At 43.1% G+C, this 21,353-nt stretch overlaps 1 protein-coding gene across 2 annotated transcripts in view; it reads left to right on the top strand.

The window, feature by feature from the left end:
• Slc8a3 (solute carrier family 8 (sodium/calcium exchanger), member 3) overlaps positions 1-21,353 on the top strand; it is a 139,711-nt gene that overhangs the window by 98,034 nt on the left and 20,324 nt on the right. The gene's annotated exons all lie outside the window — the stretch shown is intronic.

Here is a 21,353-nt window from a genome sequence, read left to right on the forward strand (position 1 = left end):
AGGAGAGGAGGAATTAGAGAGACCCAGAAGTTAAATCCTCTCCAGAGGTTATAGGAGGCCATAACCTCCTTTTTTCTCTCTCTCATTGACAATAGAATGAGACCTCCTCAGTTCAATCTTTTTCTTTGTATGACCTTCTTTTGTGATTTAACCTTCCTGTGTCTTGGCTTTATCAACTATAAAAGAAGAATAAAAACAGTTTCTCTTCTATTGGGTTGTAGAGGTTTGATGGATTAGTACCCATAAAGAAAACATTTAGAACAGTGTCTGGACCATATGAATTCACATGCAAGTATTAGCTGTTGTTATGATTAAATGATTTGTGGTGGAGGACATTTAGCAATTTCAGTCTTTGAGGTCTTTCCCAGTTTCATAAATCATAGCTTTTCCAGGATAAATATTTGCTTCCATGTCTGCTTTCCTTTTTGGAATTGTAAATTATTAAAAGGCAAGGGAACTTGTGTTCCCCTTTGCATAGTGTAACATTTGAGTAGGATAATATTTTTTAGGACCTAAACTCAGCACAAAGTATATGGTAGAAATTTAGTCAGTGTGGGTCAATGGATGTAGGGAAGGGAGTCAAGTTAAGGGGGGAGGAGGGCAGGTGCCAGTGGCTCATGCCTATATTCCTAGCTGCTCAGGAGGCTGAGATCTGAGGATTGAGGTTCAAAGCCAGCTCAGGCAGGAAAGTCTGTGAGACTCTTGTCTCCAATAAACCACTCAGAACACCAGAAGTGGTGCTGTGGCTCAAGTGGTAGAGCACTCGCCTTGAGCTGAAGAGCTGAGGGACAATGTTCAGGCCCAGAGTTCAAGCCCCATGACCAAAAAAACAAACAAACAAACAAACAAAAAAACAAAGGTGAGGGGGGTACCTGAACAAGTCACATGGCAGTCATGTGCCAATGCAGACATTGCTTTCTCCAAGGAAGGGGCTAATAGCCTACCCTAGTCTACCTTCATGTAAACACCATTAGAGGCTAAGGAAAATGTGCAGAGGGAAGGGAGAGACTGTAATGCATCTGTATGTGCACGATTATTTTATATAGTTACTTATTTGTGTGTTTTGTTCTGATGTACCTGGAAAATGGACTCCTTTTCTCTACTAGAGCTCTGTGAAAGCTGCCACAAACAGGGGTCTATAAGTTATGAATCTGACAATAAGATCACTGTTTCTCAATATTTGTAATCCAGGTCATAGCAAGCTATTATTATTATTTAGTGGTGTTGTTGTTGCCAATACTAGGTTTTAAACTCAGGGCCTCATGCTTGCTTGGCTTACTAGCTCAGCTGGTGCTCTCCCACTTGCAACACCCATACAGCCCTTGCTCAAGATGGAGTCCAAGTAGACTTAGACTTCTGCCTGGGCTGGTTTTGAACTGAGATCCTCTGGATCTCAGCCTCCTGAATAGCTGGTATTACGTGTTAAAGGCCATTTTTGTAAGCACCTGACTTAAAACAAGGATCTTTAACTTAAAAAAAATTTTTTTTTGCCAGTCCTGGGGCTTGAACTCAGAGCCTGAGCACTGTCCCTTAGTTTCTTTTGCTCAAAGCTAGCACTCTGTCACTTGAGCCACAGTGCCACTTCCAGCCTTTTCTGTTTATGTGGTGCTGAGGAATCAAACCCAGGGCCTCATACATGCTAGGCAAGCGCTCTACCACTGAGCCACCTTCCCAGCCCCAATACCAGGCTCTTTAAGGTGAACAACCATGTCTTACCTTCTGTGTGTGTGTGTGTGTGTGTGTGTGTGTGTGTGTGTGTGCACGTGCGCACGTGCACTGCTCCTAGGATTTGAGGTTTGAGTGTGCAGGGTCTAGGCACTGTCCTTGAGCTTCTTTTGCTCAAGGCTTAGCACTCTACCACTTGCTATAGAAAACAATAAGCATTTATAAATAGAATGGGATTTCCAGAAGTCCAGAAAGTCACTCACCCTTTACTATTCTTATTCTTCTATGCTGTTTATCTAGCCATGCCTTCTTTTCCTTCATCCATCTGTATGAACAGCATGGATAGCCTCCCAAGGATCTTTGCTCTCCATCATTTTTCTTGATACTGCCATATCAAAAATTATAAGTACCATTTGGGAAATGGAGTTCTAGGATTCTGAAGATCTACAATCCAGTTTTCTGAGCCAAGAGAGGTCCCAATTTCTCTGTAAATTCTTGTTTCCTCTTCCTCCATGAATATGCTCTGATTCTCCACAAGTATATAGCAAGTCTTTAGGGACTTGGCTAGACAGAGTGTGAGAGAATGAGAATGAGAAGACAGAAATATTGTAAGCTTGGCTGAACCATGACCATCAGGATGAAGAGATAAGATAACCACCCATGCTGGGTTCTTCTCTTTAAGCCCAAGAAGACTGATAACAACCAACATTGAAACTACCTTTACTGGCGGACATGCTACAAAAGCTATGTTATGACCACTTTGAAGAAACTGGGTGGTAAAGCTGATCTCAGCATTATTCACCATAGCTAAGATATGGAACCAACCCAGATGCCCATCAGTACATGAATGGATCAAGAAAATGTGATATATATATATATATATATATATATATGTATGTATATAAATATATATAATGGAATTTTATGCCTCCATCAGAAAGAATGATATTACCCCATTAGTTAGGAAATGGAAAGACTTGGAAAAAATTATATTAAGTGAAGTAAGCCAGACTCAAAGAAACATGGGTCCCATGGTTTCCCTTATCTGCAATAACTAGTATAAGTCTAGGACAAGCAGAAGAGGTCAAAAGCTAAGTACATATTGTTAGGTTTTTAAAAAGAGGTGGCCGACTAAGAACCACACCACACACATGGTATTCAGGTAAGAGGTAGTTTATTCATTGTTCTGGCTGACACCAGGCCATGATGGCCCTCCACCCAGTTGGTAGAGGTCTGGGAAAGAGGGCGGCTGGCCCTGGGCTAGGCCTTATCTAGGGTAGGGGCGGGGAAAGGTGTGGCCACATAGAATCCAGATGTGACCTCTTCCAGGTGTGCCAGTTGCCTAGGTAATGCAGGTACTGGGCAGAGACCTTGCTGCAAGGAGGGTGGAGTCTGTGCGCCATCCAGGAGTGGACCTTACACATATGACCATATAACTTGATGCTAAGCAAAATGAACCCCAAGATAGGGACACAAGAGGTTTTCTCTTTGTTGCTGTTCTTCTTAATGTACTCATAATGTACTATTTGATTTTTTTGTTTCTTTTGTAGGTTTTTCCTCCATGGTACAACCCTTGTTGTCACTGTATTTGATTCTGGTGCCCTGTATCTTGTATATACATTTTTCTAATTTGGGGAGGAGAAGGGAAATAACAAAATGCTGAAATAAGGATACAGGATGACCCACTGTAACAATGAGATGTACAAGACAGTATGTTGAAAATGAACTTTACAACTTTGCAGGGGTGGGAGAGGGGAGGGAGGAGTTGGGGAGGTGGGGAAGAAAGGGATTGTAGGGGAAATATAAAGGAGGGTGTAACAATGCTCAATGGGAAATGGACTCATTACCTTGTTCATGTAACTGTAACCCCTCTGTACAGTATGTTTACAATAAAAAATATATATTACAAAAAAACTGTCTAAACCAGCGGGGGAAACCTTAATCTTAAAAAATGACCAAAAGGATACTATCTTGCCACTGGACAGAGGTGAGATTTAGTGAATCTCCCCTTTAAATATAGGAACTCTTCACTTTGGGTTCTTGACTTCGATCACAGAATAAGAATTTCTGGACAAGTCACAATGGTAAGAAAACTTGGCAGAGCTTTATTAGGCAAACAAGCAAGGAAACAGACAGACAAAAAAGCAGACAAACAGAAGGGCAGGGGCACACTCTATTAGAGTGTGGGTACTCTCATAGGGGCACAAAAACACAGACACAGACACACACAAGGAGACACCTAGAGAGACACACAACTCTTTGGGCTGTTAAGTATTTATAGGGAAAAGGCAGGGGGTCTGGCTTTAAGTTATGCAAAGCTAAGGTGCTTTGTCTTTGCTTTAACTACACCTGGTGTTATTCTCTGAGTTTCCAGGTAAGAATGCATCCTGCCATAAAAACAGATCCTTATCCTTGAAACAAGGAGACGCCCTGTTATCTGCATTTTGGGACATCCAGTCAGGCAGTTGTGAATTCTTGGGTGAGAAATGCATCCCTTAGGAAAGAATGCATTCAGTTGTTCTTTGAAGCAAAGATAGCATTTCTAAGTTTCTAGGTACTATATTTCTGAGTTGCCTATACCAGGCCTCAGTTTCTATGTTATCCTGCTTCATTTCCCCCCAATGACTTTTGTTCCCTTAATCTTAAGGCAAGTACATGAAGGAATATCTCTTGTATTTGCTGTTCGTCGACCATACCTCATTTTTTCTAGTCTATCCAGCTTCAATCTTACTCAGCATATTTCATTAAAGCAGATTCAGTGATTGATGCCAGCATTGTCAACAACATAGCAATGAGTATGTATTGAACAAGTTATGCTAAGTGATTTGCAAGAGGAAATCTCAGTCTTCACTTCATCTTTTCATAGATAGTGGTGAAATGGTTATTAGCTCCCCCGCCATTATTGTCCAGCTGGAAGTGTAGAGCCAAGCCTCACATGTAGGTCAGCATGTCCACAAGATCTTTACTGATAACATATCTCTCCCCACAATACACTGCTCCATTTACATGGACCAGCTTCTATACTTCCTTTACTACCTTCAGAATATCCAGATATGAATTGGATAAGGCTTGCATAGGCAGGGTGACAGAAGAGTATTGAAAAGATTCCTAACCCATTAGATGAAGATAGATCTATACTATGCCATTTACCAACTGTGGGAGTCTAGCAAGGTCCTGACCCCTCAGGATCTTAATTACCACACTCCTTTAGTGAGTACTAGTGTAACTCCATGGATGTCTGGGCTTTTGTGAAGAGAAAATTAAGCATGTCTGAAAAGGATTAAAATTAAGCATGAATGCAAAGAATTATTGGTACACTTTGCCCTTCAGGGACTAGAGGTTGGTAGTAGGCAACTGGGGAATGGAAATATGGTCAATTGTCTGCTGACTGGTGCTATATTTAATTTTGGCTCTGTAGAAAAAGGACTACTTGCCTCTCTTTCTCATCCAAATCTTAAGACATTTGCAGCTGGCTCTTCAACACCATGTTGTTTTCCATCAAGAGAGAGGGACTTGGACTAAGGTGCCTCAAAACTAACTCTATAATTCTATTTTCATCAGGAAATAAAGATGTCTTATAACTGCCATTCCCACTATAAGCAGAGTTGGGAAGCTCTTGAATGGTCATGCATGAGGAAGCAGCTTTCATAAACAATAAAGAGCTATCCAGAGAGAAGAAGTCTCAATCTGAGGGGTTCACGAGCGAGGCATGCAGTCTTAGAAAATTAATCGTTCCATTTTTGTGGCCGAATCTGAAACTAGGTCTCCAACATGAATCAGTAGAAACTAATCATGTGGAACCTTAAAGCCAGAAGCAGTCACTTTCCTTTAGACCATGAGGTTGTCTCTCGAGTGGTAGCTATGTGCTACACTATCAAAGTAGATTATAACCCAAGGGAATCATGCAATGGAGGAAGAAAGCAATGTAGTCAAGAGCATTTCCACAATGCTGAAATTGCACGGGAGACTGGTGAATTCAGGTTGCCCATTATCACCCCCCACTGTGCCCACAATTCTTTGACTTCTCTCAGTTGCATTTTCTCTTCATTTCTAGTTCTTGCTCCCGTGTGGAATGCTTGATGGCTTAGGTTAACCACACTCTGCCAAATACTAGAGAGACAGAAAGATATATGACATGGTCCTGCCAGTGTGGGCTCACAGGACAAGGAGCCTGAGAGAGGAGAGAAGTAGATACTGGGTGCAAATGGTAGCTACAGATCACAAATGAGACCATGTTCAGAGAAGGTGTTTGGTCTTCAGGTAAGTCACAGGTGAAGATTTCCAGGGATATGGATCCTGGCTCTGCCTGGAAGCAGGGCTTACAAAGTAACTGAGTTGTAGTCTTTTGTTGCTTTAATAAGATTTAGGAAAGCCAGGCACCAGTGGCCTATAATCCTAAATTCGAAGGGGGCTGAAATCTGAAGATTACAGTTTAAAGCCAGCAAAGACAAATTAGAAGGATTCTTAACTCTAATTAATGCAAAACTCCAGAAATGGAGGTATAGTGCAAGAGGTAGAATGCCAGCTTTGAGTGAATAAAACCAAGAGGTTGAGGCCCTGAGTTCAAGCCTCAGTACTGTGCAGTGCATGGCATACTTGCACACTGCAAGTATGTAGTGAAAATGAATTTTTAAAATACATTCTACTGGGCTGGGAATGTACCTGAGTGGTAGAGTGCTTGCCTAGCATGCATGAAACCCTGGGTTCGATTCCTCAGTACCACATAAAGAGAAAAAGCCAGAAGTGGCTCTGTGGCTCAAGTGGTAGAGTACTAGCCTCGAGCCAAAGAAGCTCAGGGACAGTGCCCCAGCTCCTGAGTTCAAGCCCCAGGACTGGAAAAAAAAATAAATAAATCTGCTGAAATACCACAAAGCAGCAGATGATAAAATTGTAAAATTAACTCTCTTGGAGATATTTCTTCAGTCACCTGCTGTTGTTTTACCCCAAAGCATCCATTAGGTAGGGTCATCCCCAAAGTTAGAAAAAAAATGGAAATCATTAGGCATTTAAAAAATTCTTATCATGAGATCACAACTGGACTTTGTACACTTTTTTTGTTTTGGTTGGTCATGGAGCTTGAACTCTGGACCTGAGCGTTGTCCCACAGCTCTTCAGCTCAAGGCTAGCATGCTACTGCTTGAGCCACAGTGCCACTTCCGGTTTTCTAGTGGTTTATTGGAGATTAGAGTCTCACGGACTTTCCTGCCCTGGCTGGCTTTGAACCGTGATCCTCAGATCTCAGCCTCCTGAGTAGCGAGGATTACTGGCGTGAGCCACTGGTGTGTGGCTTGTACACATATTTTTATAGGTTAGTTTGGAATAAAATTATACACAGGCCTTGGAATCAAACCACTGGGACCAACCCCCCGATTCTGTTGTATGCTAGTTGGGTGAAGCCAGGTAAGATTATTCAGCTTCCAATAGTTCTTTTCTTTATCTTCAAAACAGTAGTGCTAATAATATTGCTAATAAGGTTGCAGAAAGGAATAAATGAATTATTCGTGTCAGAGGGTCTGAACTGGGGGACACTATTATCTGTATAGAGGGAATTACCCTAAGGTTGGAGGAACCAATCTGCCCTCCCCCTCCCCCTCCCCCTCCCCCTTCTTACTATGTCTCAAGGGCCTTTCAACCTTTCAGTAAATGAGAAAGAAACATTCATTATCTTGCATATTTTTCCAGACTCTGTGCTTGGCTATGAAATTATTTTCAGGTTGAATCCCACGAGATCCTTTTTGACTTTTCGCTTGGCAAATGTCCCTTTGGTGTTCTTGACTCTGGCCCTTGGGCTTCCCTACGTTCCACTCAATCTCCTTCCAAGGGCTCCTGCTCATTTCAGCACCATGATGTTCCCACTACCATCAGACCGTGGTGGTGCCTCCTTCGGACCTTGATGATACCATAGATTAGAGCCCAGGGCTCAGCAACCAGCTCAGGCCCAGAGGGAGGTTGGAAACTGCAGAACCATCCAGCCTGATTGTTTCGTGATGCCTGGCCCCAAGCTGCTTCAGAGGGGCCTGTGGGGTCAGGTGGGGAAAAAGAGATGGGTGATCCAGTTAGGTTCCCTCTCCTAGTTCTCTGACTTAGGAGTTGCCAGGTTATCTCCAGTGATGAGAATCTCCTGCTTACTTGTCCAAATGCAAGCAACCTAGAACTACTGCATCAGAATTGGAGACTGGGAGCTCTGGTTGAGTGTTACAATTAGCCCTGGTGCTTCAGTGTTCAGTTGCCACACTTTGAGAGACACTGCTTAAACTGTCTATTCCTACAGGTGAGGTGTGGGGTGGGGAGGGCTCTCCAAGACAACTCTCCAAACCTATTGTAGTTGCTATATTTTAGCTGCGTTGTTGCTTATGTTTCACTGACCTGCTTCATATAAATTACTTTGTTTGAACACATTGCCTTTGGTAGACATTGGTATATTGGAAAGAACATTGGATTTGGATTCCAGGTGGCTTGGGTTCAATTTCCAGCCTGCCATTTACCAGCTGTGTGAATTTGGGCACATTGCCCACCTCTCTGTGTCATTTCCTTGTGAAAAGCTAATATGACTTGGCCAGGCCATTTTAAGGACTCAATGAAATGAGTACTTAAGAACACTGGATCATGCCGCAAGTTTTTATCATCAACTTGCCCCTCCACATTTAAATCCAGCATGTGTGTAAGAGGTCTATACAAATATAAAAGGACTTTTATATTTCTGCCTTTGGTTGACTGAACCCAGGACAAGCCCAGGCCATGACTATAGAGACCAGGCTTTCTTCCTGAGGAAGAGTCTGGTTTGATACTTCTAAACTCCAATATAACCAATGTCATTCCTCAGTCTGGCCTCATTTGCTCTCGCCTGACTTAAAGGATAGAAGCCATCTGAGAAAGGCTCCAGAGGTTAAAATTGTGTCCAGATCAGTGGAGTGAGCAGTCTTCAGCACAATACTTTTTAGCCTGTCTGTTCCTTGGAGTCTACCAGCAGCACTTTTGCCTATCTCTTTGTGGCATCTGCTGATGGAAAGCGCAGCTCAGGCTCCTTGGAGAGGCACTAGCTCACTAGAACAATCCACAGCCAGAGCCACTGATCTTCATGGCTGAACTCCATCCTTCCCTTCAAGCTGTTCTCCTCCTCCCCTCCCCACCATCACTATAGCAACACGGTGGTGTAAAAATAAATAAATAAAAGAGCTAAGGCATCTAAATATAGTCTGAGTCTCAACACTTTTCAGCATGGAGCCTAAAACCTAGGGGGTGACAACTAGAAGCATCCATAAGATATCCAGCCACCAGAAAGGAGAATGAGTCCAAGGAAGGGGTCAGAGCCAGAAGGAAGGAATCGGACTATTATTTACTGCATCTGCCACCTGTACTTTCTCATGTAGCTTCCACAACCATTCTGTGTGGGTGCTGTCTGCTGCTCAGAAAGGTTAGGAATATAGCCAAGGTCATACAGCTGTAAGCAATGGAGTGAAGATTTTTGTAACTCAAGTTTTTCTTTCTCTAGACTTTATGAGTCTCCCTTCTCACATACCAGATAGACAGGTGCAGGAGGAAGATGTTACTGGAGGCCCTGGGCTTTTGGAGCAGGTCATAGAAACAATCTGAATCCAAAGTCAACTAAATTACTGGATTATTAAAATGAGATGTACAACTTCTACTGTGTGTCCTGAAAAGCTAAGGAGAGTGATGGGAAGGCACAGTGAGACTGCAGTTCCTGGGGGTACATAAGAACAAGGAGTGGAGTCTGGAGCCCTTATGATGCCCTAAGGTGGAATATATACCTGTGCAAAAGGCTATGATTGAAAGTCCTAACCTAGAGAATGCTCACTGTGATTCCTGCCATCATTCATTCCCTCATTCATTCATTCATTACTCTTTTCAACAAACATTTTAACTGAACATCTAGCATGTGTTCAACAATAGTAATATAGACATGATGAAAACAAATATAGTCATTGTCCCCACAGAGCTTAGGACAGTGGACGAGACCAAAAAAAATTATACAATGGGTCGAGTCCTTCCAACTGGGACATGTGCTGTAAGTACATACCAAGAGACTATCACCTGCCTAATTCTATCAGTGGGAGGAAAATACGGACACTCTGATGAATAAAAGAACTGGGCCCATTTTACAGGTGATGTCCATTTTTTATAGGAACACAGACTGTATGAGGAGCTTAGCTTCCGCAGTGGGCTTGGATCATCTGTGCACACTGCCAAACCGATCCCTACCTTGTATCTTCATAAAAAATTAGGAGTTTATCTAATAGCCATACATGCAAGGCTTTAAAACCCAACAAACTAGGACCTGCATGAAACTTGGCAGTAAGGAAACACATTAGGTCTTCTTTTCTTCTAGCCCTTGGTATCAGGGACATAAAACTGAGCGTGCATTTTAGGGCACCTATGCCACCATGGTGCATAGATGAGATGATCAAACTCTGCTATTGGCTACTTAAAAGACAGTGAAAACAGCCTTGAGAAATGCCTGTGAATCATGCAGGCGTGGGAGGGAGAAGAGTAAGAATTAAGTCGTGAATTTCTGTGGGTCTAAACCTTCCCCAACTCGTTGTGAGGCAGCAAATCTGGGGGATGTCCTATGAATGAGTTAGAATTGGATAATATAATGTGTGTGGAGCTCTTCAGCTCTTTCTGAGAAAATGCTGTCTAAATACATAGTGTTCACATCAAAGATAATGATACAGTGCTCTATTTATAGCACTTCGCTACCTACCTGCCAGCATTTCCTAGGGATGTGGCAAAGATGAATGGGCAAGATTTGGGGAAAGTGCTTTGAAATCCTTGATTAAGGACCCTCCAGGCAGATGTAGAGTTTAGAAGGTATTATATTCTTGTCAGTATGGTTATGTTTTCTTTTATCACTCTGGGCGTCACGCCCTTCTGTTTCAGATGAATGACTGTCTGACTGCTCTGTGCCTTGGGTGTCATCTGGAAGGCAGCGGCCCCCATATGTGAAGGATGCACAAATATGTAACCAGGCTGCCTCCGGTCAGCTGGTCCTCCCCTCTCTGTAACTTAGGCTTGCCCAAGATCACTTCATTTCCTTCTATAGGAAAGACTATATAGATGTCCCACTGGAAATAAGTATTGGCTGTAAACCTTTTGCCCTGGACAGACCTAGGAGGTAGAAACCAGAGGAGGAACAGCTGTGTTAAAAGTAGAACAGACTCTCCCACCTCTCACTCAGACAGGCTGATAGAATGAGGGAGCAGAGCTTAGAAGGACTCCTTGCAGTTGGGGGCAGGCTGGGGACTTGGGAACATAACACTCACCCTATGAAGTTAGATTGTGACATCTCTGGAGCAGGAAGAGATGCACATTCTTGTAATCCTAGCACTTGGGAGAAAGAGGCAAGAGAATCAGAAGTTTGAGGCCAGCTTGGACTATATAGCAAGACCCTATCTCAAAAATTAATTAAAAATAGATTTAAAAAACAAAAACAATGCATTGGCTGTGCATGAAAAACTCTTTATCCAAGGCTGAGGAGCCCTCAGAACACATGCTCTCTCTCTCTCTCTCTCTAATAGAAGCTAGACTCTGGTGGTTCACACCCCTAATCCTAACTACACAGGAGACTGAGATCTGACCAATAGTATGTGGATATGCAAATGAGGTACCTCTAAACTGCCCTAGAAGATAACATAGGTCAGGGTTGGATAATGGGGAAGGTATTTCTATAATTCCTTAGAAAGGTATTCCACTAATATTGGGGATGCAGGTGCAGGAAGCTATAGGCTCCATTCCCTAACTGACTTCCTAGGAAAGGTAAGGCCAATAAGCAGTGTTATGACAATGAGAAATGATGTTGAAGACTTGTCAGGGCATGTTCCTTTATCTATAATTCTTTTTTTACTTTTATTTTTTATTTATTATCATACAGAGAATGAATCAGGTACCTGAATCAGGTGATAAGTAATGAATTCAATTCTTTTTGAACCATGTCTCCCCTTCTGTTGCTCTCTGCCAGATTTTCCCTCCAGTCCCCACCCACAAGATATTCGTTTCATTTTCAGTGTTGTATGATGTTGAAGACCTCTCAGGGCATATTCCTTTATCTATAATTCTTCAGATCAGAGTTCAGAAAATACCCTGTCTGATCCCAAATCACTTCTTCTAACCCTATTCTGAGAACTACAGAAAGAATGAGCCTCTATTGGTTGCTTAAAGAGAGCATCATCAAATTTGATAATGACTGCTTATTCTTTGGCAGTTACTGTGTTGTAACTGGTCCTTACATTACCTTGTCTTATCCTTTTAAAGATCCCACAAAACAGATCTTACCACCTTCATCTTCAGATGAGGAAACTGGGGCCCATAGACAACCTTATTGAGTAATTTGCTCAAAGTCCTAAAGCTTTAAGAACTGCACATAGAGATTTCTTAACCTAAGGTTCATGCTCCAAATAATGGAGCAGATACTTACTTTCACGGTCATCGGTAACAGGAAAGAACAATGGAGGGTGTGCTGAACTAAAGTCATTATTGAGCAATTGAGGTGATAGCAGAGCCAGGATTCCAGCCAAGGTGACTCCTCTTGTGCATGTTTCGAAGGCCAGGAAGAGGAATTTAGACTTGCTGCAGAAAAGAAACTATTAAAAAAATCTTTTTATACAAGTAGCTTAATATCGGTCCTCTCATTGGAGTAGTATGTACCAGAATGGCATCAGGGAGACAGCTAAGAGTTCCTCAACTTCCCTTCTTATAACCATGTGGTAACTGTTAGACATGGCTCTTAAGCAGACAGTCTTGGGCTCAAATTCTGTCTCCACTACTTACTAGTATTCACAGATCATTCATTCATTCATTCAACAAATAAATGGTGGCTACTGTTTATGTGCTAGGAGATGGCAAATGAGATAGCCAAGTTTCTACTCTTTGTAGAACTTTCATTCTGGTAGAAGAAGCAGAGCATACACAAGATAAACAGAAAAAAGGAAAAGACAACAAAAGCAGAGCAGCAACAACACAATCTTTTGTTTTATTTCTTGGAGTTCATTTCATAAAGTATTATTTTTTTGTGGGGGAGGGGGGTCCGGTCGTGGGGCCTGAACTCTGGGCCTGGGCGCTGTCCCTCAGCTCTTCAGCTCAAGGCTAGCACTCTACCACTTGAGCCACAGCGTCGCTTCCGGCTTTTTTCTTTTTGTTTATGTGGTGCTGAGGAATTGAACCCAGGGTCTCATGCATACAAGGCAAGAGCTCTACCACTGAGCCACCTTCCCAGCCCCTAAAGCATTATTTTATATGATCATATGTGCATGGCTATTGAGCCTTTGTGATCCTCTCCTAAGAATATCCTCCTTAGGTCTCACTGTGTGATTGTCTAGAGACCTGTATAATTTTTAGGGGGGGGCACAGAAAAGGTGAGACAAAGGGTGAGCAAATACAGCAGTGGTCCTTACTAGACAGTATGTGGAAAATGAACCATGCTACTTGTGAGTGGGAACAGGAGGGAAAAACTGGGAGAGAGCAAGGGAAGGGGTGACATGGTCCATAAAGACATGTACTCATTATCTGACTTAAGTAACTGTAACCCCTCTGTATATCACCTCTACAATAACGACAAAAATATCTTAAAAAGATAAACAGATAAATAAGATTGAAAATGAAACAGAGTAATGGTATGTAGAATTGCTGGAGGGCCATTCCGATTGGGCATATAAGGAAGTAGCATGGAAATGAGGCATTTCCAAAGAAACTAGTTGTAAGGAGGAGGCAAGTTCCTCCAGCTAGTACAAAGGCCCTGAACTAGGAATGAGGTCTATGCACTGAGGCAAGGAGGAAGAAGGCAAATCTAGCTAGGGTAGAGTGGATGGAGTAAGAGTGGTAGAAGATGCTTTGGGAGACAAACAAGGTTGAGCTTTGCAGTTGTGCAGCAATTGTCTGTGGGTCTGTAACCAATGGCAGCACCCAGGGACTTTTTAGCAATGAACATTCTCAGGTCTCAGGGAGGTCTGCTGAGTTAGGAACTTGGTATTCTGGGCTTATTAAGCCTTCAACTTCCTGACAAGTACAAGGAGCCACAGAGAACTGGCCACTCTCTATCTAAATCACGTTCAAAAACCAATCTACCCTTCAACCCTAATGTCTAAAAATAGAGAACCCACCGGAAATCTAGCCTATGATAGACACATCATGCGCAGACACGTGGGAGCTAGACTCTGCAGAGAGCAGGTACTTCCTCTAGTGAGGAAGAGGAACCAATGGAAAATGGAGGAAGCCATGGAGAAATAGGCTGTAAGGCTGGGACAGACATCTGGTTCTGAAAGACTTAGGGATTAGCACTGGAGGGTGAATCAGAAACCCTGCTTCCATTAGCTCTGATTTTTTAAACCTGCCATTAAGACATCCCTAGGTGTGAGTGCTGAGTTCTCTGGTGTTCCCTTGTGCCCTACTGCCTCATCCTCAACTTGGTCCTGGATCTATTACTCCCTAGTCTCGACACGCCAGCTTCTGTGTGAGCTACCAAAGCTTCCAACCTTTAGATATTAGGGAAATAAGATTTCCACTCTTCACCCTTGTGAAAATCTTGGCTTTTGCTTTTAGACTCCACGTCCCCAGAACTTTCGCTGTTGCACTCCTTCCACAATCAGTAGACTCTGTCAAATTAGCACTATCTTGATTGTCTCAAGAGAACAACAGCTACCTGGCTTCTTTAACTGTGATGGGACTGGAGTACACCCTCAGCCTGCAACCCTGTGATCATTGGGGCCCAATTTTGTCCCTAAGTAGGGTCAAACTAAATCCACCATTTGACTAGGAGAAAAAGAGAAGAATCCTGAATTAGAACACAGATTATATACAAGGTTCACAGATGGAAATTTCCGACAACCCCTTGGGGACAACACAACCACAGTGGCTGACAGGCAATCTTTATGCTAAGCTGTCATCCAGAGCCACTGCTGGCCACTGTCCTACACATTCCTGTACTCTCATGGGCCTTTGTGTACATGGAGCCTACTGACATGGTGCAATGCTAGTTCTTCCTTGTTTAATCCTGACCCTGTTCAGTCAAGAAAACTTCTATAGAATCACCTAGTATTCTGTGCAGTTACATCTTTAACTGAATGATTTTCTCTGTCCAATGCAGGCACTGGATTTGCTACTTACTGGGATCTCTAGAAATTACCCAGCAGAAATAGGGGTTTTGTGAATACTCAAGTGGACAGGTATTTAAGGTGAAAGACAAGGAGTTTTTTATTCACTTTGACTTAGGTCCTGTGGAGACAGCTCTTCTATTTTCCTAATTATTAGAAGCTTTATCTTGGGCTTGAAATTTCCTCTCTACACAATAGAAACATCTCCTTTCTGTTTGGATCAAAATCATTCTTTAAAAATGAGATCCCCAGCAGAGAAAGAAAGCCAGAAAGAGAAATTTCAGCATCTCCAGAGCCATGAATCTGATAACCAGCCACTTGTTCCCTTCACTGCTGGGAGCAGACACACTGTTAAATAAATTATTTTATAGATTATTCCCACTGCCTTTCCAGGAAGCTGATTTATCAATTTCAGGGCACAGTGGCCATTTATTCCTAGACCACTGATGCTTTTATTCTTTCCTTCTTGACTTAGAAGAGAGAGTGAATGGGAGCTGTGAATCTCTTTGTCTTTCCCCACCCCATTTGCTTGGGTGAATCAGGGCAAATTAAGGAGACTAGACATTTTATTCTAGTTTTATGTCTTCAAGAAGGCATAATTCTCCTTCTAATCATGGTATCATTTCCTAATTCTCAACCCCTCAATCCCCATTCACGTGCATGTTCTATCAGGAATATGATGCTTTTACCATCATGGAATAGCAAGGAGAGATCCCCATGTGTGTACACACACACACACACACACACACACACACACACACACACACTTTAAAAAAACTTTCTTGGTAACCATAAGAAATACACAAATTGAGGGGCCTTCTTTAGGTTGGTTGTATACTCAAGATGTATTTGAGCTGCCTAAGGAATGTGAATAAGCTATTTCCTTCCATAGAGACACTCAGCCTCCTAAAAGCTAACATCACTCCCTGCCTCATGGAAATTTCACATAAGCAAGCAAAGGGGAGCAATAAAAGGGTTGTCAGAAGATCAAACTCAGGGCCCAACATGTACTAACTGTAACTGAGTTGTATCCTGAGTCTCTGAAGGAATATTTTCTGTGTGTATAATACCTGTATCCCACCACAGGACTATAAGCTCCATGAGAGCAGGAAACAGTAAAGCAAACAATGAATGGGTAAGGGGTAGATGAATGAAAGAATCAGAAGCAATGTAGGCATTTCAGAGACCCATTCCCAGAGCGGAGATAAACACTGAAAAGAAAACAAAGAAGATGGAGGAAAGACCTTCTGAGCTCCTGAAATACTTGGCTCAACAGGCAAGATAATTACACAGCCAGGAAATGAATGTATCAGGCAGTACATGTAAGAAGCTGAGCCTAGACTTTGTGTGCAGAAGCATCCCTCCTCTCCCCTAACCCTGGCCTGCAGGGTATCTTGGCTCTATGCTAAAGATGCAAGGGCAATCTGGTAGGAGGAGAGCAGAGCAGGCATCCCAGACTCCCAGGAAGGCTTGCACCCCTGATGTCATAGCCAGATTAAACCCATCACTCCCTTGAAGCCACCATATTTGTGCTCCCCAGAAAACACATGCTGTCTCTCTCGCTGGTCAGACCAGTGAAGACGTCATTCAGGACTCTGATTAAATATTCTTTCCTGTGGAAAAGCTCTATGGATCTCATTATTCTAGGCCATGTACTTCCCCAGCCCTGCTTTTGTTCCATCATTGTACTTATCAGACTTCACAATAATTACTTGATTAATTATCTGCCTTCCCATAACACAGAAGACGCTTTAAGGGCAGGAACTATGTCTTTTTTCTTTGATAATTATGCCTGGCACATATTAGGTGCTTAATAAGTATTCATTGAATGAAAGGAATGGATGAATAGGTACATGGATTGATGGATGGCTAGAGGAAGAAAAAAAAGGAAGGAAGGAAGGAAGGAAGGCTTCCAAGTTGAGGAAAGAGATAATGTATTTAAGATATAACAAGGGTAACTGGAGTGTAGTTTGTTGGACAATTTGCAGACATGCATGGATGGATGGATGGGTGAAAATTACAGAGAATTACCAATTCCTGGATGAAAGATTAAGTCTTCACCTTCTAAGAAAGGAAAGAAGGAATGAAAATGTATGATTCAAAAATCTGTTCTTCCCAATATAGTTTTCCTGCAGCCTTAAAAAAAGAGGTACCTACTTTAAAAGGCTGTTTTCTAAGTTAGAAATTTCCTTGTTTCTTCTTGACATTTGAGGAATAGAGTGAGTGGCCCCTTTGGGGTGGAGACACCACTTTGCATCTGACCACTCCTATAGCCTAAGCCTGTGGTCACATAGTTACATCACATACCCTTTTCTCTGCAGCCAAAGCAATAAGCTCTTCAGACGCTAGGAAAGTACACTCTCTCCCTCTCCCCACCTCCTCACACAGTTTACAGCTACTTTTTGGTGATGGGAATCAAACAAAGGGCCTTCAGCATGCTAAGCATAAGCTATAGCATTGAGCTCCAGCTCCAGCCCAGAAAACAGACAAGCAGGAGAGCAGAACGGTCAATCATGAGCTCTGGTGCTCAGTATGAATGCAGACATCCTGGAGCAGAAGGGTATCAAGTCCCCAGCACTGTGAGCGTACACTTATGGCCTTGTCTCACAGTTAAGTCCTAATTGTCAGTAGAGACAAAGTGTTCTTACAGTTTGCCTAGGGGAAGTCATATCCTCCTAGGTTTTCTCTGATCAGCTCAGCTAGTCGTAGGTACAGGGAAGCTGCAGGCAGCAGCAGAGGGCTCAGGGGATCCAGGATAAGCAAGACAACAATGGAGATCCTGTCATTCTTCCCCATCCACTTCTGGACACCCTTCCCTCCCATCCTCCAAGCTGAAGGACATTTTCCAATGAGACCCATCCATCTACCTCAGCTCATCGGTTCAGGCATGTGTTTAGAACAATGGAGCAGTCAACAGTCTGCCTATCAGAGCTGATGCTCACAGTGGTGAAAACTGTGCATTGCACGAGCTTCTCGAGTGATGGCTAAAATCTAGCCCATGCTCTATACACCAAACCCTGCATCATGGCACAGTGCCAGAAAATAGAACACTATTCTTGCCAGGTTATGTATCTTCAGGACTAAATTCTTGTTCTACTTTACACCAAAAGCCTTTCTGTCAGGACAAAGTATTCTGATTACAAAATAGATGCAGCAAGTTGGTTCCAAGAGATCATCTAGCTCAGTTCTTGCCTCCATAAAATCATTAAGCTTGTCCTATTGGTTGTGTGTGGCTGAGTAACAAATCCCCAGGAAGTTAGAGGCTTAGAGAAATACCCAGTGCTAGCTCACAGTTCTGTACAGAGAAGACTAGATAGGCTTGACTAAGCCTCAACTCAAAGTCTCCCAGGATTGAAATCACAGTGTTGGCCAGGCTGGAATCTTAATCTGGAGATTCATGGGATTGATCAGCTTCCAAGTTCGGTTGGTGTTGGTAGAATCCAGCTGCTGGTGGCTGTAGGTCTGGTCCCCATCTCATTGATGATAGTCATCTGGGACCACTCTTGCTGCCTATGTTTCTTGTAGCAGAAAGCCTTCCCATCTTCAAACTAAAAGCAACATGTTGAATCCCCCTCCTGCTTCACCTCCTTCTAAGTTCCCCTTTTTCTTTGGCTTATATAATTAGATCACCATCACCTGGATAATGTCCCTATTTTCAGTTGCCTATGCCATCTCATTTGCCAGCCTGTGGAAGCCAATGGGATTCACATCAGCATGTTGGCAGGTTCCAAAGATTTAGACCAAGCATCTCTGGGGGAGCCTTTCAGAAATTCTTACTGCTACACCTTTCCTATAGTCTTTTAAAAGATGATGTCTTTCTCATTCACCGATAATCTCTCTAAGCCATTTTTCCGGAGGCTGTTTTGAGTAAGTACATTCATGCCACAAGTCGTCAAATACTCACCCACTTGGAGCAAACTTTCAAAATGGGTCAATAATTCACAAATCCATCTACCTTTCCCATTGTAACCTCTTTCAAACATTTGGGCCAAGTCTGACCCTGTCAGTGGTATGCTGGAAGAGGCTCCTGGCAAGTCCCTAGAGCTGACTCTTATATGTGTGGAAATTTTGTAGATTGTTTCTTGTTGACTGCACTGTGAGTCTTTTCACTGTGGCAAGCAGATGCTCTGAAATAGGACTTGTCCTCTCTACCCCCACCCCAGATTGCTAGTTATCATCACACCACTGGATGAACCCTTTAGAGGTCATTTGCTTGACCTCTGGCAGCATGAGGAACCTTTGAACATAGTTCTTCAGGTGTGGTCATCTTCTTATTGTTTAATGCTACCCTTCTTATTGTTTAATGCTACCACATACAGGGTGACCACTCCCCCTTGTTAGCCAGCACGCAAACCCAGCTCCCTGAGACTTCCTACCAATGGAAAGTTGTCCTGCCACAACTCCAATGCCCTTTAGAATAGGTGCTGTTTCCCTGGGGAGCTATCTTCCCCACTGCGTCTACATTTGAGACCCAAGACATTTTATCAGAGTCAAAAGCCCAGTCCTGTCATTTCCCTGGCTATGATCTTGTGCAATTCTAAACTCCTCTGGTCCCACAGGACGTCATCTCTAGGGATGGAGATGAAAATAGCACCTACCTCATGAGTGATAGTGAAAATTAAATAAGAAATCATATGCAGAGAGAATAGTACCTTACCAGGCCTACATCTAACTCATGAATTTGTTGGGAGGATTAAATTACTTAATCCTTATAATGATTAACTTAATTCTAAGTAAATTAGTTAGAACTATGCCCAGAACAAGGTAAGCACTATGTAGATGTGACTAAATCAATCAGAAATGTAGTCTTTGTACTCCTCCTCACCATAGTCACTCTATGCTGGGGTACTACCTCAACCAAAACGTAATGTCAGCATTTGCCTAATTTCTCCAGTCTTTGGCTGAAATGTTAGGCTTTGACTCCAATCTCTAGCCCCTGACTGGCAGGAACAGCCAATTCTCTCCCTCTAAGGTGTTTGTTGTTGTTCTTGTTCATTTTATGAGACAGAATTTGACTGGGTAGGCCCAGGCCAGCCTAGAATTCACAGAGATCCTCCTGAGCCTCAGCCTCCAGAATGCTGGGATTGCAAGTGTACAACACTATGCCTGGCTCTTCTGCTAGGTTTTTAATACACTCAGAAAGACAAGTTCCCTGGTTCCCTGTCCCATGGACTTTACTTGCGATTGGAGACAGAGAGACAGTAAACAAGTAACTAACAGACTCACTTCAGGCTGTGATTTGTGCATTGAAGGGAACAGAGAAATGTGCTGGACCCTGGGGACATCCTTGATCCGAGGAGGCCTGGAAGGCCTCCCCTAAGCGGTGATGGGGAGGAGACCCAAAGGATGAGGCCTGAGTGAAAAGCATTGCAGGCAGAGGTAGCAGTAAGGAGAGGGATACGTGGGAAAGAGCCTGATTTGAGGCGCAGGAAGCCCAGTGAGTCTGGAAGACAGAAAAAGGAGTATGTGATATCTAACGTCTGAAGTCAACACGCATGGCTCCTGCAAACTCCTGTGGACCATTGCAAGGGCTTCTGGTTTATTCCAACTGCATGGCTATGATAGAACCTGGATGGCATTTATTTTTGGAAGGGCAGAGAGTCTCTTTATACAGCCAACACTGGCCTCAAACGTTCTGTTGAACTTTCCTTAGCCTCCTGAGTGTTAAGATTACAAGCAAGTCCTGCCATGCCTGACTGGACTGCATTTTTAATCCATTAACACTGACTGTAATGTGGAGAAGGGGCTGAAGGAAGGGAGGAAAGGCAGGGACAGGAAAGTCTCAGGAGGCTGCAGCAGTCCACGGGAGAGGTGGTAGTTTGATCTTGAGGGAAAAGTAACGGTCAAGGTGTTAATGGCAGGGCAGAGGCTGAGCTGGAAGGATGAAGCAATGAGGGAATCTAGGGGTGATGTCAGATTTGGGGCTCAGGTCATTTGGTAGCCATTGACTAAAATGGGAATAGGTTTGGGAATAGGTGTGGAAAGAGAACTCAAAACCAGATTGGTGGCTCTTCTAAATTTAAATGTTCTTGTGGCGTTGCATGTGAATTGAGAAGCGAGAAATGTCTCAGTTTTCAAGAGCTGGAAGAGAATCCTCTAGCCTCCAGTCACCATAGCACCTTAAGCCTTCTCCACAAATGATCTCAGTTGGGGAACCCCATGTTCCTCTTCCTCTCACCCCACTCTTCAGCAGTTGCTTTCCAACCAGCAAACTCGAATTCCTCTTGATTTTACTTACTGCCAGTCCTCACTTCTCTTCAACTCAACTGAGATGCCAGGGGCATCTCTGTTCACTAAACAAAGCAAGCATGGGCCCTACTATGTGGTGCCACACACATTCTGTCCTGCCCCAGCTCATCGCTGACAGATGCAGAGAGTGAGTTTTGAGAGAATGTGAGGGGATGCTCTCTGTAGCTCCTCTTAGTACACCAATTCCCTCTAATAACCCCCCTGGGAATCAAGCATCCTGCTTTATCCAGCCTTCTCTTGCTTGACCTGACTTCTAGTTCCCTGTACTAGTTATTGATTTCCCCTTATTTTCTGGTTTAATGGCTAGAGATGACAAGAGTCTCTTCCATATTACTC

Source organism: Dipodomys ordii, unplaced genomic scaffold (assembly GCF_000151885.1).
Source record: "Dipodomys ordii isolate 6190 unplaced genomic scaffold, Dord_2.0 Scaffold2, whole genome shotgun sequence".
NCBI lineage: Eukaryota > Metazoa > Chordata > Mammalia > Rodentia > Heteromyidae > Dipodomys > Dipodomys ordii.